General features: G+C 39.2%; 1 pseudogene; it reads left to right on the top strand.

Moving 5' to 3' along the window:
- Window positions 1-7,005, top strand: part of LOC102820030 — a 185,351-nt pseudogene that overhangs the window by 92,314 nt on the left and 86,032 nt on the right.

Here is a 7,005-nt window from a genome sequence, read left to right as displayed (position 1 = left end):
GCTGGTAGTTTCGAACTGCTGGGCTTAAAGTTTGCAGCCCGATTCGTAACCACTACGCTACCAGTGCTCCTTTAGGAGAACAAAAAGTCTCATCTTTTTCCCATGGAGCGGCTGGTAGATTCAAACTGCTGACCTTGCAGATAGTAGCCCAACTCATAATTCTGTATAATATCAGGGCTCCTTTTTTTGTGTATTGTTGTTAAGTGCCGTTGAGTGGTTCTGATTCATAGTGACCTTGTATAGGGTTTCCAAGGAGCGGCTGGTGAGTTTGAACCACTGACCTTGTGGTTCAAACTGACCTTGTGGTCCAGTGCATTATCTCACAGTGCCACAACTTTGATAAAATTTTATGTGAAAAATGGTTTTAATTCCCCTCCCCAAAGGGGAAAAAAATGGAGCATGAAAATCACAGAGATCACTTTCTACTCTAAAATTTTTTAATACTATAATATGAAAACCTTAAGGAATTCTGGTATTATAGTGGTTATGAATCGGGCTCAAGGTGTGCAGTTCGAAACTACCAGCCATTCCTCAGGAGAAAGATGAGGCTTTCTGCTCCCGTGATGATTCACAGCCTTGGAAACCCTGTGCAGGGACGCTATGAGTCGGAACCAACTCCACGGTACTTAACAACAACAATATGAAACCTTATCAGTCATTGATATTGCTGAGAGTAATGTAGAAGAAAAGGAGAGAAAAAATAGGAGGGTACTGGGAATAATTAGCAGTATCCTACAGTAGGGAAAACCCAATGCCATCAAGTAGATTCCAACTTATAGCAACCTTATAGGACAGAGTAGAACTACTCCATGGAGTTTCTAAAGTTGTAAATCTTTACAGAAGCAGACAACCACAGATCAGCTGATGGGTTCAAATCCCTGACCTTTCAGTTAGCATTCAAGTGTTTAACCACTGCACTACTAGCCTTCGTACATTGAAGGAAAAGACAGAAATTATATAGCTGTGAACAAAAAGTCTTTAGAATTTTTTACTATTTTTCATGTTCTTAACTCTCAGTCACAAATAAGGGGCTCTTTTGGACACTTTCTTACAGCTTTGGAACAGTTGGAAAATAGTCTTTTCTTTATTTTTTAGAAAGAAAGAAATGGATAGACTTTTGACTTACTTGAATACAGATAAATCCCTCCTTGGCTATTTTCAGTTCTTCATCTTGTCTCTATCCTCTGATAAATTCTCCAAGTACATTCATTAAACACATAGACTCAAACATGAAGCTCTTTATTAATGTTTGCCAGAAGAGTCTACCTTGGTTTCTTCATTCATAAATGGATAAAGATTTGTTATCACTAGCATATGTCTCCAAATGTGATTTCAACTCTTATTTTGATTATAATTGGCTTTAAGGCATTTTCCTCCATCCTTCCTTCCCTTCTGCCATATCTTATCTATCTTCCTTTAGTTCTACCTTCTTTTCATTCTTCCCTCCTTCCCTGCCTCCCTTCTTTCCTTACTTGATCCTAAAATAGGAATTAAATTGAATAAATAAAAAGGAATCAAGATGAATATAAATGTTCTGAACTCTTTTGATTTTTCATGCCTTCTGAATCAAATTCAGATTGTTTATCCTATTTTGCAATTGTCCATCTATAATCCAAGACTGTGTCATCTCCCCTAACTACAGATAGTTCTTTCCTATCCATTTAATTAAAGCTAACTTGGCTACAATGCATTTCTTTTTCGACTCCATACTTTCTTCATGGTGTTCCTTTTGCTTAACAGGTCTTTCTATTTCTACCTCCTTCTTTGTGTAAGAAATACACCCAAGAGTCTGTAGCTGAGAAACTCTACTCCATTTACTGCAATAGGTTAATTTTACACCTCAAAGAATACCTCTCAGCAGAATGTCAGACACAACAAAGTAAAAAACTTTAAGAATCTAAAGCTTTTCAAAAGAGAAAAATGTTTGCTGGTTAGCAGTCTTTTCTATCAGAGAGCATGTGACTATTCAGTAAATGCTTTTTCTGATGATGCTGAGCTATTGTGGTCCATATTGTGATTAGTAAGGGGCACTGGCGATACAGTGGGTTGTGCGTTGGGCTACTAACTGCAAGGTCAGCAGTTTGAATCTACCAACTTCTCTGTGGGAGAAAAATGAGACTTTCTGTTCCCATAAAGATTTGTAGCCTCAGAAACACTATACAGGGTCTCTATGAGTTGGAACTGACTTGATGGCACACAACCACCCCACCACCACTGTGGTTAGTACCCACAGGGAGCTCAGTAAATATTATATCAACCTAATGATACTCTTCCAAGTCAAAGTTTCCATTTCAGTCTTTTTAATTATTGTTCCTGTTCTTTATTTCCTTATACACAAATCATCTTTCTACCTCAGGTGGTAAATGATTATAGTAGATAAAATGATAAATCTCCCCAAAGATATGTTTGTCTCAATGAGTTTGAGATAACTTCATAGAGAGTGGTAATACTTCTTGTTTTAAAATATTTTACTTTTGGTATGCACTGATATGTTGTTGTTTTTGTTGCTAAGTACCATTGTACTTAACAATGGTTCCCTATATAGTCAGTTCCCTACATAGTGTTTCCAATGTGGATTTGAACCACCAACCTTGTGGTTAGCAGTCCAATATTTGTCCTACAGCACCAGACAAAAAAAAAAAAAAAAACTTCTAAACTCAAACCCATATATGACTGTTTTACAAGCAAGATTAACAACTTTGCTAGAGTAAAAGGTTCAAGACCTCAACAACAAATTTTCCTGTTTGATGCAGCACTCCTGAAACTTGCTCAGCCTTTTAATGAAGAAAGTTTTACTTCAGAGTTGAGAACTAATGAAGCTCATTGTTTTCAAAAAATAAGTAAAAGGAAATTCTGTGGCTGTGAGAAATATTGTGGGGTATGAAATCAAGCAGATGTGAGTTCATATTCTGGCTCTGTCACTCATAACTATGGGTACACAAGTAACTTGTTTAACCTCAGCTTTGTTATTTATAAAATGGAATCGATTATGTACACTTCATAGGGTATTTAAGTTTTTAAGTGAAATAAAATGTGTTTCTGATACATATAAACATCAGTTTTCTTCCTTTTCTATAGAAAGGGTCTAAGAGTAAAATAGGGATGAATTGTAAATTCAGATACTCAATTGTCAGCTCTCAAACTTGGTCTAGAATGCACAATTTATCTCTAAATGTGATTCATCAAAAAATAAACTATGTGCAGCAATGTAGAAGAATCTGACAAGCATAACGTTGAGCAAAAGAAAGATCTTTTGAACAAGGGGAAAGCCTTGTTTTGAACAAGGGGAAAGCCCTAGTCCGCTCTGGGGGAAAATCCTCATCTCAGCTTCTGTAGCATTCTTCTAGGATGTCTCCACCTTTCACCCATTTGTGCTTACTTGCTTCTGTGCCTAACATACACTTTTTATATCTCAAAAGTACATAGGTTTCATCAAGGATCAAACATATCCCCACTGTACACAGAGTTGATAGGGATGGGCAATTTAGGAATTGGCTACCTTAAATGCGGGCAGCTGTATAAAGGCACTTGAAGTTGGCTTACAAGTTTCCAAGAGGGAGTTTAGTTTCAGAGTGCCAGGGAAGGTAGAATCCCCAATGAATAATTTTCATCTTGTCTAGACAGCTCTGGTGAAAGGAGATGGGGATGAGGATAAGATTTTTTTTTAAGTTTTTATTGTGAAATATGTGATAAGTTTACATGGGAGAACATTAGATTTACATTCATCCTATCTTATATCATGTCATTGCCATGATTACAATCCCCTCCATGCATCATCAACCAACCAAACAAGCCTGCCCTTTGGTCATCAGCACACAGCCCCTCTCCCTCTCTGGGTCTAGAGTCCCCACAACATCGTCTCCACCTCCATCTCTGGCATCACAGTTTCTCTGGGTAGGGTCCCGCACTCCGCTTGTCTCCCTTGATGGCCACAGGGACCTGCGCTCCGGGACTGCAAAGTCAACCACTTTTGCTTAAAACATCTACCTTTACCTTTTCAACCTTCACAGTCAGTTCTAATAGCAATTATTCACTATTGTACCACAAGAATCCTATCCCCATCTCCTCTCATCAACCAGACAGATTAGACACTACTCAGTGGAGATTCTACCTTCCTCCGCACCCTCTGGATCTAGGCTCCCTCTTGAAAGCTTGTAAGCCAGTCACTTCTTGCCTTTGTAACCCCCCCCCCCCCATTTTGGATAGCCAATGTCCAAGTTGCCCATCTCTGTATACCATTTGTACCGAGGGGGTGGGAATGATCCTTGCTGTAAAGATTTGTTCCCTCTTTTGAGCTACTATGCATCCATAGGTGTAGGTCAAATTCATCAAATTGTATCAGATTACTCTATTTTTTTCCTCTTCTTTCTTCTTCTAGTCAAGTTCTAATCATCTAGCCATTGAAGCCAGGTCAAGTGGGTATTATCTGTAAGAGTGGGTGTTCTTGTGCAAATCCCCTCGCTTCTTATCAGCTGGACACTTCACTCTCCACTCTAGTCCACTGTGGCTATGTAACTGTCTCTGGACCCAGGACTCCCCAGGTCTTGCAATACTGGTGGTCAACCAGGACTCCATCCAATTCACAGGCGTCTATTTAACATGGTCGGATTTAGCTCATAGCTTCATTGCTGTTTTTCCCTCACTTCCCCTTATTAGTGACCAACATGGTCACCAGTCAGACTGCATGCTGGCTCATGTATTCCCCTTAAGTCTTAGTCTTGGAAGGAGGGCTGCCCTGAGGGGACCCGACAGCTTGCCTTGATGTCTCCTGAGCAAGAAACTTGCTTGTTCTTGTAGTAGTCAGTCAGACTGCCGTTATTGTTTTGTATTTTTCCTGTCAGTCTTTATTTCAAAAAGTATCTTCTGTTCTTCTAGCCGTTCCAGGCTGGTCTACTTGTCCTTTCCAGTGGAAATTTCCCACCTCAGAAGATTCTGGATGGAGTTCAGGATTGCACCTATGGTCTTATGTAATGCAGAGTCTCCACAAGAAGCCTCCTTCCCTGGGCAAGTTCTAGCCCCATTTTAGTGTATTCCAATCATATATAGGCAGAAGATGGACTTACCCCACCTCAAGTGTCTGTTTTATAATGGTATGCAAGGGAAACCAAGATTCAAAAAACAGTCAAGCATCTTAGCATTATTTCCCCCCTTTTACCCATTCAAACCATGCCTCAATCCCTGTATCCCAGAGCCCTCTGTCCCACTTAGCCCATGCAAACCTGCCTAATTGTTCTCCTATCCACCTTGTTCTTTCATTTCCCTCCCCTTTCTTGTGTATCTCCCCCTTGACCAGCACCCAAACTATCCTGTGTCTATTCCCCACCCTGTGCTCCACCTTTCCCTCCCTCCCCTCACTCCACACATTGGATGGAGCCCCATTTTAGAAATTCCAATCAGTTATAGGCAGAAGATGGATTTACAAACTTTCTATGTTGATATTTCTGGCTATTCCTTTTTCTCCCCCACACCTGTCTATTTAATAATGGTATACAAGGGAAACCAAGATTCAAAAGACAGCCAAGCATCTTAACATTGTTTGCCTCCTTTTTCCCTTTCCAACAATGCCTCAATCCTTGTATCCCAGAACCCTGTTGTTCCAAGGTTGTGCATACATCATTGTTTACTCTGTCCCACTTAGCCCATGCAAACCTGCCTAACTGTTCTCCCATCTACCTTGTTCTTCCATTTCCCTCTCCTTTCTTGTGTATCTCCCCCTTCACCAGTACCCAAACTATCCTGTGTCTATTCCCCACCCTGTGCTCCACCTTCCCTTCCATCCCCTCACCTCACCTCCACATCACAGTAACCAGCGAAGAATTCCACCCACCGCCCCTTAGTGTGGGTTCTTTTTCTTAGTCTTTTACAATAATAGTTCTATGCAGTATTTCTCCTTTTGTGACTGACAAATTTCACTCAACATAATGTCCTCAAGGTTCATCAATGTTATGTAGTGGCTTACAGCTTCCTTGTTATTCTTCAAGGTAGCATAATATTCCACTTTGTGTATGTACCACAGTTTGTTTATCCATTCTTCAGTTGATGGGCCCAAGCTGTTTTGATCACTGTAGCCGTGTAATTTTGAAATCAGGGAGTGAGAGGGTTCCAACCTTATTCTTCCTCTTAAGCAGTGCTTTGCTTATCCTGGGTCTGTTTCCTTTCCATATAAAGTTTACAATCGTTTTTTTCTATCTCTTTGAAGAATGTCGTTGGAATCTGGACTATGATTGCATTGTATATCTAAATTGCTTTGGGCAGTATTGACATTTTCACAATGTTAAGTCTTCCTCTCCAGGAGCATGGTACATTCTTCCATTTTTATAGGTCTCTTTTGGGGTTTTTTTGTAGTAGTATTTTGTAGCTTTCTTTGTATAGGTCTTTTGTTTATCTGGTTACATTTATTCCTAGATATTTCATGTTTTGGGTGGCTATTATAAAGGATATTGCTTTCCTAATATCTTTTTCAACGCTGTTGTTTTTGGTATAGAGGAATCCAACTGATTTTTGTATGTTGGTCTTATATCCTGCCACTTTGCTGAGTCTTCCAATGAGGTCTAGTAGCTTTTTTACTGAGTCTTTGGGGTTTTCTATGTATAGGATCATATCATCTGCAAATAGAGAGAGTTAATGTGTTAATTTTGGTTTTCTTCTTTTTGAATGTGCGCATTTATTACAATAAATTGACCTCTCAGCACCGCTTTCACCATATCCCAAAGATTTTGGTATGTTGTGTGTTTGTTCTCGTTTGTTTCTAGGAACTTAGTGAATTCAAGTTTTATTCTTTCTACTATCCTGTTGCTTTTTAGCTGGGTGTTATTCAGTTTCCATTTATTTGACTTAATTTCTTTGGTCTTCCTATTGTTGATATTGATGTTGTGGTCTGAGAAGATGCTTTGTAGTTGTTGTTTTTTTTTTTTAATTTAAAGTTTTTATAGTGGGTTGAGTGAAAGTTTACAGGGCATATCATCAGTTTTACATTCAACAAATCATATACCTTGTTTCATTACA

The sequence above is a fragment of the Chrysochloris asiatica genome, unplaced genomic scaffold (assembly GCF_000296735.1).
Source record: "Chrysochloris asiatica unplaced genomic scaffold, ChrAsi1.0 scaffold00118, whole genome shotgun sequence".
Taxonomy (NCBI): domain Eukaryota; kingdom Metazoa; phylum Chordata; class Mammalia; order Afrosoricida; family Chrysochloridae; genus Chrysochloris; species Chrysochloris asiatica.
This window is presented reverse-complemented; position numbering and strand designations above follow the sequence as displayed.